The sequence below is a fragment of the Neovison vison genome, chromosome 5 (genome assembly GCF_020171115.1).
Source record: "Neovison vison isolate M4711 chromosome 5, ASM_NN_V1, whole genome shotgun sequence".
NCBI lineage: Eukaryota > Metazoa > Chordata > Mammalia > Carnivora > Mustelidae > Neogale > Neogale vison.
This window is the reverse complement of record NC_058095.1, coordinates 145,055,497-145,071,465: the sequence shown is the minus strand read 5'-3', so window position 1 is coordinate 145,071,465 and position 15,969 is coordinate 145,055,497.

Sequence of the window (15,969 nt, the reverse complement as noted above, 5' to 3'; positions counted from 1 at the left end):
GTGCTTCTCAGAACCTTAACCTTACTTCTCAATTATCATAGGTGTGTCTCTGTAATTGAAAAAACAGGCTTTGACTGAGATGATAGAGAAAATTACAAAACTCTTCTGGCTTTAGTGGAGAAATAACTCTTATTAGCAAGGTGAAAAATAATATATTCTATACAACTTTGTTGATTTTACAGTAATCTGAAAATTTTAAGAGTATATCACATGCAAACAAGAGGTCAAATTTCTACCTGTGTTGGAGGATGCAGGACTGCTATTCAAAAGTTTAAATCTCCATTTGGTACTTACATTATTGACATGTAAGAAACAAGGAATGCTAGTTCTGAAGTGGCTAACCCTTACGAAGCCATCTGCGATCACACTGGGTGGTTTTCAGGCAGTTGGTTTTAAAAAGTCACACAGCTCATTAGCGGTCCAATTAGCTAATACGTAGTATAGTACCCTGGCAAGTTGTCTCCACTGCCACGTAACATCTATGCAGGAATCTCAACTCTGGAAACTGCCAGTAAAAGGAAGCAGGTGGACTTGGAAGTACAGAGAGTCACCTAGAGACTCTTTTTCAAATATCAATGAGATCATCTAGAATTCTGCTCAGGATGCATACTTTGTCTGGATAGGCATCCAAATCAAAACGTGGTATCATCTCAATGCACTATTAATATTTAATCAATTTATTTCAGGACAAATTTTAATGTTGTAATACAGTGTATATGTAGATAGATACATATATATATATATATATACATTTTTTAAAAAATCATTTTAATTTGAGGGAAAGAAGGTGAGGCCTCCTCACTTAGGTTCTGAAATACATTTATTCTATGCTGTATTTTGAAAATAAGAGTATGACAAATTAATAGTTATCTGTCTCTAAGTAAAACTTAATAATTAAGGAAAATTTTTATTTTTTAAAGATTTTATTTATCCATTTGAGAGAAAGAGTGAGGGAGAGCATGAGAGGAGAGAAGGTCAGAGGGAGAAGCAGACTCCCCATGGAGCGGGGGGCCTTATACAGTACTCAATCCCGGGACTCCTGAGCTGAGGACAGTTGCCTAAAAACTGGGCCACTCATGCACCCCGGAAAGTTTTGAACCAAGATAAAATCATAACCAAAAAATAATAAATAGTGCTTAAAAATAATAAATAGTGCTTAATAGTGCATAGTTATGTTTAAGAAGGAAAATAATGAATAAAGCTCATGGAAGATAACCAAGTTATTATAGACTGAAACCATATCAAATGATCTTATATAAAGTACTAAATTTTATACAATATTTTAGTTTAGATCACAGAGACAGACACAGTAAAAGATATCAACAAACACACCCATACACCCATCCTTGTATATTGATATAAGCATGAAAGAACATTTTTAATCATTTCTAATGTTCCTAAGAATCTTTATAAATGTTTTGATGCATGTAGCTTTAGTTAATGAAGCCTTCTCAATGCATTTGGGCGCTACTACCTAAGTGCATTGACTTTCACCAGAGAGAATCCACAAGTTTCAACAACAAGTTTTGATGTGATAGTGAGAGGAGTTTCACAGTAATTATCTAAAAGTAGAAAATCTATTAGGATTCTATATGGAAAGTAATATGTTGTGAGAGAAAAGCAATATTTTAGGTTCAAATATGGCAGTTAATATTAGAAGGCAGTTTTATTACTGAAAGTAATATTTATTACTTTATATAATTTATTACTGAAAGTTCTAGAATCCATGCTTTAAAGGAGTAATTTTAAAAAAATAAGTATAGTAGTCCATATTTATGGTAACTATTTTCTCTCCTGCATCGTCTTTGCTAAACTGTCAAAAAGATGTAATGACAAATTATCATTACCTAAATCTACAGTCAAACAGATGATTCCACAATTGGAGATTTAGCACTGTAGGAAGAAGTCATTTATTGAGAAAATAAAGAAAAAGCAAATGAAACAATTAATATATCTCCAGGAAATTATCAGGGCCTTCACTGAAAATTACAATACAGTTTGGTACAGATCTTGTCAGGACATAGTTTCTCAAGATTAGTGGTTGGTGAAGTTACTAGAAGGTTGTTGCAGTTACATATTTGGAGCGATAAAGTGTATTGATATATTTTATATTTCAAACAATTATATGAAGCAAAAGAGCTACGAATCAAAATAGTTCACACTTCTAGACAAGATTCGTTTACCTTATAGTTCTCCCTTTTCCTTCTTTGTGCATCAAAAACACATTAATCCACCTGTCTTGGGCCTGCTTGCATTAGGCATGTAGACCTCCTTCTTAGATTACTTCTTCCTAAACATCTTTCATCTAAAAATGGGGATTCTGAACAGTTAAGACTAATGTTTATCAATTGGTATGTTTCATGTATTTGTTATTGTTCTTATTATTGCTAATGATCCAGGGCATGTGAGTTTAGTCAGTTTCATCAATTTAAAGCCTTGAAATAAACAAAAAACAAAACAAAACAAAAAAAAACCTCTTTCATTACAGAATCAAAAGAAAATGTGCAGCATATCTAATATAAGACATGCAGACATGATTCTCACTCCTTAATCTTCCATACATAATACCTCTTTTCAGGCCCTTGTAAGAAAGATTTAATCATAATAATGACAGCAACAACAACATCAATTATAAACCTAAGGAATTTCTAATGACCATGCCTTGATAACATCTTTACGTTCTGGAGTTCAGGTTTCTTATGGGCTGAAATGTATTACTCCCAAAATTCATATTTTAGTTCTAACACAAGTACCTTAGAATGTTAGTGCATTTGAAGATGAAGTCTTTGCAGATATATTAAGTTAAAATAAGGACATGATGGTGAGTCCTAATCTAACATGACTGGGGTGCTTATAAGGAAAGGTAATGCAGATGTGGAAAGAGTAAGAGGGAAAGGGTGTGACAACAGGGGTCGATGGCCATCTAGAAGCCAAGGAGAATAACCTAGAGAATAAATCCTTCTCTCATAGTCCTAAAAAACAAAAGAAAGGAAAGAAGGAATAAAGGAAGGAAGGAAGGAAGGAAGGAAGGAAGGAAGGAAGGAAGGAAGGAAGGAAGAGTCCTGCCCATACCTTGACCTCTGACTTCTAGTCTGCCAACTGTGAGAAAGTTAAGTTTCAGTCATTTAAGTCGCTCAATCTCTAATACTTGGTTATAGCAGTCATAGTAATTTAAAACAAGATTAAATCTAGGAACATAAATTTATAGGTTGTTTTGGTAATAGTAATAAAAATTGGTTATTGTGTTTCTATTAATGCATTCAATTTACTTGCTATGTTTAAATAACCCCTGAGAATATTTTATGTTTATAAATAAAAAAAAAAAACGCACTCAGAGACACATACCTGATTTTAAAAAGAGTAATAACATATCCAAACTTTTTTCTACTTTGAGATTTTATTCTCTCCTAGAAATACTTAATGTTCAAGAGCAATACTTAAAGTTCAAATGCAAGACAAGTCTGGTGACACAGATTTCATTTTTTTCTGATTAATTGCCATTAAAATAGAACATGGTTAATTCCCTAACATTTTAAGAAGAAACTTCAAATTGGATTTTTTATGACTAGTACTGTTATTATTGCATTTTATATCAAATGTAATAAATATTTTGCTGATATTAGCAATTGCAGAAAAATAGTGTACTAACATCACTTTTTAACATTAAAAGTTCATGTTAAAAGGGGGTCAAAAGGTGCCAACTTCCAAGTTATAAAATAAATAAGTCATGGAATAAATGGAAAATGAAAAAGAACTTTATTATAATAGAACATCTTTAAGTATGTAGAATTCAGCTAGTGATATTTACAAATAAAGCAGTATTAATTAAAACATTTTTATGAAATGACTTTTATGATTTTTTTAAAAATTGTGGTAAAAATGTTGGTGGGAATGCAAGCTGGTGCAACCACTCTGGAAACAGTATGGAGGTTCCTCAAAAAGTTGAAAATAGAGCTATCCTACAAACCAGCAGTCACACTACTGGGTATTTATCCTAAAGATACAAATGTAGTGATCCGAAGGGCACATGTGCCCAGATGTTTATAGCAGCAATGTCCACAATAGCCAAACTATGGAAAGAACCTAGAAGTCCATCAACAGATGAATGGATAAAGAAGAAGATGCAGTACATATATATATACAACAGAATACTATGCAGTCATCAAAAGAAATGAAATCTTGCCATTTGCGACGATGTGGATGGAACTAGAGGTTATTACACTGAGCGAAATAAGTCAATCAGAGAAAGACGATTATCATATGATCTCCCTGATATGAGGAAGTTGAGAGGCAATATGGGGGTTTGGAGATTAGGAAAGGGATAAATGAAACAAGACAGTATAGGGAGGGAGATAAATAGCAAGAGACTCTTAATCTCACAAAACAAACTGAGGGTTGCCCGGGGTAAGAGGATAGGAAGAGGGTGGTTGGGTTATGGACATTGGGGAAGGTATGTGCTATGGTGAGTGCTATGAAGTGTAAACCTGGCGATTCACAGACCTGCACTCCTGAGGCTAATAATACATTATATGTTAATTAAAAATAAAATAAATTAATAAATTAAAAAATTGTGGTGAAACACACACATATTTGCCAGATTAACCATTCTTAAATGTACTGTTGCTTGGCATTAGGTCCATTCATAGTGTTGTGTAATCTGACTGTTCTAACTACCTCTTATATAGAATCATGCAGTATTTGATTTTGTGATTGCTTTGTTTCAGTTAACACAATGTCCTCAAGTTTCATTCGTGTTGTATCACATGTCAGAATTTACTTTCTTTTTAAGTCTGGATAGCAGTTCATTGTATACTTTTAATAAATGTTTACCACATTCTGTTTATTGATCCATTTGTCCATGGAAAGACACATGGTTTTCTTCTATCTTTTGGCAATTGTGAATGATACTACTGTGAACAGGGGCATAGTAATGTATCATTGGGCTCCTTATTTTAATTCTTTTGGGTATATACCTGGAAGTAGAATTGTTAGGTTATATGGTAAATTTACTTTTATTTTTTTTTTTTTGAGGAACCACTACAGAGTTTTCCATAGTGATTCACTTTTTTACATTCCCACCAATGGTGCAGAAGGGCACAAGTGTTCCAGTTTCTCCACACCCTCTCCAATACTTCTGTTTTTGACAATAGTCATCTTGGTGGGTTTGAGGTGGTATCTTACAGTGGTTCTTATTTTTCATTTCCGCAAGTTTAATGATTTTGAGCATTTTTCATTTGTTTATTGGCAATTTTTATATCTTCTTTGGTGAAATATAAATTAAGTCCTTTGCTCATTTATTAATTATGTTGCATGACTTTTTGGCTTTTGAGTTGTAGGAGTTCTTCATATATTCTAGATATTAACACCTTATCAGGTATAGCAAATATTTTCTCCCTTTCCCTGATTTGCCTTTTCATTCTGTTGTTATGTTATTTGATGTACAGTTTCTAAGATTGATGTACTCCATTTTTTTTCTCTTGTTGCCTACTCTTTTGCTTTCATATCCATAAAATCATTGTAGAATCTGAAGTCATGAGCTTTTTCCTTATATTTGGTTTTGCTTTATTTCTGAAAGGTTTATAGTTTTAGTTATTAGTTTAGGTCTTTGATTCATTTTTAGGTGTGTGCATGTATGTGTGTAATGCAAGATAAGTGTTCATTATCTTATATGATTCAACTTAATTTTCTTTCCATGTAAATATATAGTTTCCTCAATGCCATTGGTTGAAAAGATTGTCCTTTCCCCTTTGAATCATCTTGGCACTCTTGTTGAAAATCACTTGACCATGTATATGAGGCTTTTTTTCTGGGATCTGTATTCTATTCCATTGGTCTGTATGTTTGTCTTTAGTGTCAGTACAACACTGTTTTGATTACTTTAGCTTTGTAGTAAGTTTCCAAAGAATCAGACCTCTAAATTAACTTGCTGTTTCAAAGATAGTTATGCCTATACAGGGTTTCTTGAGATTCCAATTTGGGGATGTTTTTCTATTCCTACAAAAATTTATTAATTAGGATTTTTTTTTTTTTTTTGCAGAGAGATCACAAGTAGGCAGAGAAGCAGGCAGAGAGAGAGGGAAGCAGGCTCCCCACTGAGCAGAGAGCCTGATGCCAGGCTCGATCCCAGGACACTGAGATTATGACCTGAGCCAAAGGCAGAGGCTAAACCCACTGAGTCACTCAGGCGCCCCTAATTAGGATTTTCATAAGGAATGCACTGAATCTGTAGATTACTGTGGACACTAAAATATTTGGCAATATTATGTCTTCCAATTCATAAACACAAGAAGTCTTTCCATTTCTGCACATATTCTTTAATTTCTTTCAGAAATGTTTTATAGTGTTCAGTGTGTTGGTCTTTCACCCTCCCCATTAATTCCTAAGTATTTTATTCTTTTTTAAAGTTTTTCTTTTATTTTTTAAAGATTTTATTTATTTATTTGACATAGAGAGAGAGCACAAGAAGGCAGAATATCAGGCAGAGGGAAAGGGAGAAGAAGACTCCCCATTGAGCAGGGATCCCAATGCAGGGCTCAATCCCAAGATTGTAGGATCATGACCTAAGCTGAAGGCAGATGCTTAACCCACTGAGCCACCTAACCCCACCCCAAGTATTTTACAATTTTTGATGCTATTGTAAATGGAATTATTTTCTTAATTTTCTTTTGGTATCATTTACTATTAGTTTTAGAAATGCAAATAGGCTTTTGTGCTGATTTTATATCTTGCATTTTGTTAGATTAGTGTTAGGTCTAACTCTGTATGTGTGTGTGTGTGTGTGTGTGTGTGATCTTTAGGATTTTATACATACAAGATTATGTCATTGGTGAACGGAGATAATTTAATTTCTTCTTTTCCAAATTAGATGCTTATTATTTTTCTTGTCTTGGACTTCCCAAATTACATTAAATAGAAGTAGTAAAAGCAGGCATCTTTCTCTTATTCCCGATCTGAAAGGAAAACCTTTCAGTCTTTCACTGTGGAGTATGATGTTAGCTCCTGAACTCATTAATGGTCTTTATTATGCTGAGTTAGTTTCCTTCTATTTATAAATTATTGTGTGCACCTTTTTTTTTCCAGTGATGAATTTTGTTAAATGCTTTTTCTGCATCAGTTGAGATGATCATGTATGTCTTTTTCCTTTCATCATGTTAAAGTAATGAACTACAGTGAGTGATTTTAATATGTTGATCATCCTTGAATTCCAGAAATAAATCCAACATGACTGTGGTGTTTTAACCCTTTTAGTGTGATATTTAATTCTGTTTTCTAGTGTTTCACTGAGGTTTTTCCCCCACTTATATTCATCATGGATAAAGCTTTTTAATTCTCCTTTCTTACAGTGTGTTTTTCTGGCAGTTATATTAGGGCAATGCTGACCTCATAAAATGAATTTGGAAATATTCCATCCTTTTCAAACTTTTGGAGGAATTTGAGGAAGCCTGGTGTCAATTATTCTTTATATGTTTGATAGGATTCACTATGGAACTCATCTGGTACTAGGCTTTGAAATGATTTTGACTTTTAAAATTAAAAATATATATTTATTAAGAAATAAACTCATATTAGAGTTTACTCTTAAAATCTGAAAGTATGGTTCAGTCACTGTCTTAAAAATCATAGTAATACCCTGTTTTATAGTGCCATTTTTCCAGGAATAAAAATCACATAAGAGGCCCCTGGGTTACTCAGTCAGTTAAGTGGCTGTCTTCAGCTCAAGATATGATCTTGGGATCCCAGGATCAAGCCCCACATTGGACTCTTCTCGAAGTCAACAGTGAGGCTGCTTCTCTCTCTCCCTCTGTGATCTCTCTCTCTCATTTTCTTGCTCTCAAAGAAACAGATAAAATCTTTTTAAAAATCACATAAGTAACTTCAGCAGTAGCTTATAATAACTTGTAACAAGTCTATCTGTTATCCTTGATTTTCCAAACTTATATCTTACAAGCTGGCTGTTATGAGTTGAACAGTGTCCTCCCAAAAATGTATATGTTGAAGACCTAACCCCCAGTACCTCAGAATGTAACCTTCTGCAAAGATAGCACATTTACAGAAATAATCAAATTTCAATGAGTTTATCCAACATGACTGGCATCCCTCCAAGAAAGAAATTTGGACACAGGGCCATTCACAGAAGGAAGACAATATGAAGAGATGTAAGGAGGATTCACCTTTCTACAAACCAAGGGAAAAGGTCTGGATTAGACATTTCTTTCACAAATCTCAGAAGGAATCAGCCCTATAGAATCTGGATTTTGGACTTAAAATACATGTTAAGTGTGAGACCATAAATATTCATTGTTTAAACCACCTAATTCGTGGTATTTTATTCCAGCAACCTTAGAAAGTTAATAAACTGGTTAATATAAATTATTTTATTTCATATGTAACTAATTCTTTTTTCTAGAATATTTTATTTATTTGACAGAAAGAGAGGGAGAAATCACAAGTAGGCAGAGAGGCAGGCAGGGAGGGGGGGGGGAAGAAGGCTCCCTGCTGAGCAGAGAGCCAGACAAGGGGATCAATCCCTGGACCCTGAGATCATGACCTGAGCAGATGGCAGAAGTTTAACCCACTGAGCCATCCAGGCGCCCCCATATGTAGCTAATTCTTAAACGATTATGCTTTATAACTTTGTACTGTGTTAAAAACATAAAGGGAATTTGGGTAAATTGGAAGGGGAGGTGAACCATGAGAGACTATGGACTCTGAAAAACAATCTGAGGGGTTTGAAGTGGCGGGGGTGGGGTGGGAGGTTGGGGTACCAGATGGTGGGTATTATAGAGGGCATGGCTTGCATGGAGCACTGGGTGTGGTGAAAAAAATAATGAATAATGTTTTTCTGAAAATAAATAAATTAAAAAATATATATATATATAAATGTGATATCTAGGGGTGCCTGGGTGGCTCAGTCGATTAAGTGACTGCCTTTGGCTCAGGTCATAATTCCTGGGTCCTGGGATTGAGCCCTGTGTCTGGCTTCCTGATCAGTGAGGAGTTGCTTCTCTCTTTCTCTCTTTCTTTCTGTCTCTCTCTCTCTCCCTCTTCCCCTCCACCCTATTCATGTTCTCTCTCTCTCTCTCAAATAAATAAATAAAACCTTTAAATATGTATATATAAATCTATATAATGAATTATCTAATGACAAACAGTTTAATTTAGATTTTACATATATATATAGTCATGTATTTACAGTTAGGAATGAACATATCTACAGATAGATGAGATGTATTGATTTTCAAATGAATCTGTCATGTTCAAAAAGCAAGTCAAGGAACTTAAAATCAAGGCTATATTCTACCACATTTAGGAGAAAGACTATATGTTTATGTTATCATGGGGAAAATAAGTAATTTATTAAAGGTATCTATGGTATCCTCAGACCTATGTGATTTTGTTTCAATGAACATGAAAGATTAGGGAAAAACTCCAAATTTATTTCACCTTCAGATAGTACTGTTTATTTCTATTTTATTTTTTTGTTGAAGATTTAATTTATTTATTAATTTGATAGAGAGAGAGAGTGCACAAGCCTGGGAGCAGCAGGCAGAGGGAGAGGGAGAAGCAGGCTCCCTGCTGAGCAAAAAGCCCAATGTAGGACTCAATCCCAAGACCCTGGGATCATCACATGAGCTGAAGGCAGCCTTTTAACTGACTGAGCCACCCAGTAATCCTATTTATTTCTGCTTTAACTTAGAACAAGTAGCTTTGAAGATTTTGGCTCGTCATATGTATTATTTACTCAAACAAGTGAAAGATAAATATTTTCTTGGAGACTAAATATTTTATTATAGGAAAATCTGAGAAGAAGCTGAATCAGGTACCATTTTTCAAATAACACTATAATAAATACGAAATGTTCTTATCAACAGTGACAACATGCATATTTTTGTTTTTCTGGTATGATAACAATTGTTTTTTGCAGTACAATAACAATTTTAAAATTATACAGGAAGAAAAATATCTTAAAATTAGTTATTCAGAGCTAATATCAAGCACATTCTCATTTGAACTTTGCACTTTTTCCTCTATTGCTTCTGAAAAGTTCAGAGCTATTTGACTTGGTTTCTTGTGGTACTAACTACTGGGGTGGAAACACTCCCTTAAATGAATTCTTCAGGCTATTAGTTTGGATGTGCCCCATTTATTTGTGCTCTGCTATTTTCTTGTACATATATTAGGTACTATGTAAGGAGATTCTATTAGTTTCCATCATCCCTCTACCATTCCATTTGTGATTTTGTAACTAAGGAATTTCATTATAAGATAAAAGAAACCATTATCTAAAATATATTTAGAGACATGGAACATGTACCTACATGTTTAAAATGCACTAATTTCCACTATTTAAAGCATGTAAATGTCAAACAAAGTAATAATGGGTTATAAGAATTTCTAAGTCTCCTGTTCTGTTAAAAGACAACTATTATCACAGCAGTGTGTTCAGTCACTTACACAAAAATTCAGTTAAAATTTTTCTCACTAACATTTCATCTTAAAACTTGACATAGATATTTCTTAGGAAAGTATGTTCATCAGCTATTTTATGTCCTCAAAAACACTCTAAAACACATAAAAATATTTTTAAAAAGAGCTTATGTGTGTGTTCATGTATTTGTATATAATTATGTGATTATTTTTAGAAATAAATTAGCTCCATCTTATTTAACATTTGTTAATAACCAACAGACCTAAGGTTTTATCCCATTTACAAGCTAAGAAGTTAGTCTGCTACAGTTTCCCATATACCAGGGGAAAGCATGAGAGCCTGTTGGGGATGTGGCATTTTCTCATTCAGAACAATAGTAGTTCTATTACTATTATACCATCACTCTTTTCTGCCTGTTCTCTGAGTCCCAATTCCCACAAGGGGATGAGAAGGCCAAGGTGACACCTCCAAAATCAATGAGTTACATTACAGCAGAGGAAACCTGAGCTCAGGGAATCCAATTTTTTTACTGTCCAGTAAGCATGTCTTTCCTTTTCTCATGCCAGCAGACCATCTCTGTCTCTTCTGAGGCTCATTGTTTTACAGATAGTCCTGAAAAGACAATCAGGAACTAATTAATCTTTGTCTCTGCTTGTAAGATATACAGAAACATGAAACCAAAGAAGAATTATCCCCTAACAGTGTTTCAATTTGGTTATTTAAAAATATGTAAATTTGCATAAAGGTCATAGACTTCCAAAAGTGAGATTGATAGTGGCTTGCTGCATATTGAACATATATAGGCATACAAGACACCCTCCATTATTTAACCTACAGTGAAGAAGAGAATATTTCTCATATTTGTCATATTTGTCATAAGAGAAGTTTTGTCATAATGGACTTTAGAAAACCAAAATCAAACCACATAACAAGAAGAGCATTATTTATGAGAGGAGTGTAAATTGATTGTTTTAGGACAAGTTTTTGTTTATCTGTAAGATACTGGTTCCATCCCTTTCTCCCATTTTCTGTTCTCCATCCTGTCACATTTACAGATGGTAGATTTTAAATAATTTAAGGTTAAAATCCATCCTGTTAAAAGTTTATTAAAGATACTATGTAGCTAGCCTAACCTATAATAAGAAGAGAGGAAAAAGTAATTTTCAAGCTTTACACATTGCTAAGTTTTGCTTAGTGAAATCAGGAATCTCCTAGGAAATAATATATTGGGAGTTTGCTTGAGCTATCCTTTAAATATTACTCTCCGGATTCAAGGAGACTTATATGGCTGACCAAGAAATTACGATTCTGCCCATCTGTATACTTTTTACCAGAGACACGATTCATATTTAAAAATCTTGCAAATTTACCAAATCATTAAGACAACCCACCAAACACTCTCATATTAACACACACAAATATAATGACATTTGCATGGCACACTGGAAGATGAGGGATTTTTCCTGTCCTGAATAGATCTATCTCACTGAAGGCTCAGGACAAGGGTATAAATGACGTGAGACACACTCATACCTTACACATGACAGTGGCACACTGGTAGAAAACCCATGGTGGACATTAGTTAATGATGAAACAAGTAACTTATCTTAGAGCTATGCTGTGTTCATCAGAGAGAACAAAAAAGTGAGCAAACATGCGATTTTAAAAATCACTTAATTATTTTTACTCTTTTATTCACTGCTATGCATATAAAGAGGAAGTACTATGTGACTATAAAAAAAAGGGGCACTTAACTTTGCTGTCCCTTAAGTCCTATGTCTCTAAAATAAGTTTAATTACTTAGCAGCCTTACAGAATTGTGAAGAATAAGGGACAACACTCAATTTGTGTAATTTATCCTATAGAAATGAATGCAACATTAAGGAGAAAAGTGCTTATTCTATCATTCCCCAAGAAAATTCCTGTTAGCGAGAACAACTGAATAAATTATGAAATACTTTCACAATGAAATGTATTGTCTTAGTCAGTTTGGAGTGATATCACAACGTAACATAGATTGGGTGGCTATAAACAATATAAATTTATTCCTCATATGTCAGGAGTATGGTCAGGGTGCCAGTATGGTCAAGTTCTGAAGAGAACCTTCTTCTGGGTTTCAGATTGTTTTCTCATCACCGTGTTCTTAGTTGGTGGAAGGGGAAAGAGACCTGTCTGGAGTTGCTTTTGTAAGGGTACTAATCCCATCCATGAGGGCTCTACTCTCAGGCCCTGATCTCCTACCAAAGCCTCCTAATACCATCACATTGTGAGTTAGAATTCCTATATATGAATTTTAGAGGACACAAACATTCAGCCTGTAGTAAGTATTTTGACATAAAAAAGATAATGAAATAGAGCAATCACAGTGTGGAGGTATTTCACAAGATAAGGTTGAGTGATTTAAAAAAATACTTTAAAGAAAACTTAAAAATATACTAAAATATACTCCAGACTAAGAAATTAACATTATTTACAATATTGTGGATTAGGTTTCCTTCTCATACAGCCTGCTAACAACTATAATTTGCAACACACACAAACATATACACAATTATGTCTAGGCTTGGATAGAAGTATTTGTGCCACACCAATTTTAATATTATTTTCCATATGGTTTTCATTCTCATTTAATTTTAGTATAACATTTAACATGTCAATATGAAAACACATTAAAAAAACATGCAGTAATGGTTAAGAGTTAATTGGTTCATGTTTCACCTTATGAGGAATTTGATTTGTAAACTACCCACAACATAGATTACAATGTGTAAACAAAATTCAGTGAATAGAATTTTAATGTTTTTAAAATGCTATTCAAATTATTTTTAATGAAGAAGATTTATTTTATTTTAAATTTCATCTAAGCCCAAATATTTATCTCTCACAATGAGAAAAAGGGCATATGCATTTATTTAAATTCATGTCAACCATATTATTCATTTTATCTTAATAATAAAACCTAGATATTTAACATTTAATCATGATTGTTTTTCTATGTAAGTTTATTAAGTTTCCTAAACTTTCCCAATTTTGCTGTATGTATGCTAAACACTACATTAGAGGCACCTAAGTGGCTCAGTTGGCTAAACATCTGCCTTCAGCTCAGGTCATGATCCCAAGGATCCAAGGATCGAGCCCCGCTTTGGGTTCTCTGCTCAGCAGGGAGCCTGATTCCCCCCCACCCCCTCTGCTTGCCGCTTTGCCTATTTGTGATCTCTGTCTATCAAATAAATAAATAAAATCTTAAAAATAAAATATTCATTGTAAAATAAATAAATAAAATACACATTGTATTTGAAATTAAATGACTAAAACTTCCACAAAACATGCAAATGAAGAATTAGTTCAGTATGAGGACACTGGAAGACTTTGGGATTATGGAATCACATGTATATTAAGAGTTGGTGGCCTAAAAATTAGCAAGACAGGAAACAACATGTGTTGAAGGGGATGGGGAGAAAGGGGAACCCTCTTACACTGTTGGTGGGAATGCAAGTTGGTGCAGCCTCTTTGGAGAACAGTGTGGAGATTCCTCAAGAAATTAAAAATAGAGCTTCCCTATGACCCTGCAATTGCACCACTGGGTATTTACCCCAAATATATAGATGTAGTGAAAAGAAGGGCCATCTGTACCCCAATGTTTATAGCAGCAATGGCCATGGTAGCCAAACTGTGGAAAGAACCAAGATGCCCTTCAACGGATGAATGGATGCAGAAGATGTGGTCCATATACACTATGGAGTATTATGCCTCCATCAGAAAGGATGAATACCCTGGGTGGCTCAGTTGGTGGGACGACTGCCTTCGGCTCAGGGCGTGATCCTGGAGTCCTGGGATCGAGTCCCACATCAGGCTCCCAGCTCCATGGGGAGTCTGCTTCGCTCTCTGACCTTCTCCTCGCTCATGCTCTCTCTCACTGTCTCTCTCTCTCAAATAAATAAATAAAATCTTTAAAAAAAAAAAAAAAAAAAGAAAGGATGAATACCCAACTTTTGTATCAACATGGATGGCACTGGAAGAGATTACGCTGAGTGAAAAAAGTCAAGCAGAGAGAGTCAATTATCATATGGTTTCACTTATTTGTGGAGCATAAGAAATAGCATGGAGGACAAGGGGAGATGGAGAGGAGAAAGGAGTTGGGAAATTGGAAGGGGAGGTGAACCATGAGAGACTATGGACTCTGAAAAACAATCTGAGGGTTTTGAATAGGTGGGGGGTGGGAGGTTGGGGGAACCAGGTAGTGGGTATTAGAGAGGGCAAGGATTGCATGGAGCACTGGGTGTGGTGCAAAAACAATGAGTACTGTTACGCTGAAAAGAAATAAAAAATTTAAAAAAGAAAAAAAAAGAGTTGGTGGCCTAGAACTAAGACAAAGGGAGACTACTGATTAAAACAATGCATTCTCCATGGAATAAAGAGAAAAAAGAAAATTTCAATGTATTTTAGAAGTGAAGGAGAAGGAGGAGCAAAAACAAAATGAGTATGGTAGATCATTGACTATAAAAAGCATAAATAAAATGGTAAGAATAAACAAAAATATGTCAGTAATCAGAAAAATAAAAATACACATCCTATATATTCAAAATAATTCAATCATGGGAGGTTTATTTAGCAATATAAATTTCATAAAACTTTTTTCTATTAGATAATTCTTTTTTTAATTTCAAACTATTAAGGAATAAGAAAAAGTAAAGAAAAATACAGGTATTTGATTTTATAATGCTAATGTAACCCTGAAGCTGTTTTGAAATAATACAAAATAAAATAAAATAAAGTTAAATTAAATTAAAAGACTCTTATCATAGAGACCACATTTCCTGATGGTAAAAATGTTAACTAGAAGTCACAGCTAAATATAATACATACATTTAGAAATCAAATGCATAGACTTCCAAATAAATCTTGAGTAAAAGAGGAAATTCTAATTAAAACTGAAATATTTAATCCAAACAAAATTAGAAAGTTCTCTATATAAAACTTGTAGTCACAGCAACAGCATTTACAGAATAAATAGAAAGGAAGGAAATATATATGTGAGCAAAAAAAAAAAAAAAAGAAAAGAAAAGAAAACTCAAACAAAAGTGGAAAAGAGTAAAGAGTAGCAACAATTGAAAAGACAAAGCTGAATATCGCAAATTCAAAATCATTAAAGAAGTTCGGTTTGAGGGGCACCTGGGTGGCTCAGTGGGTTAAAACCTCTGCCTTCAGCTCAGGTCATGATCCCAGGGTTCCTGGATCGAGCCCCACATCGGGCTCTCTGCTCAGCGGGGAGCCTGCTTCCCTCTCTCTCTGTCTCTGCCTGCCTCTCTGCCCACTTGTGATCTGTCTGTTAAATAAATAAATAAATAAATAAAAGTTCAATTTGAAGCAGAAATATCATCTCCTCTCACACAGATACCCTGGTACTTACCATAAATGTATTAGATCCAGCAGTTTAATCTCTAAATAATAAGTAACTCTTCTCTTATTTGAACATATTAAGATAATATAAAAAGCATCATTTATAATACTGGTACAACCATGAAGCCAATTAGAGACAA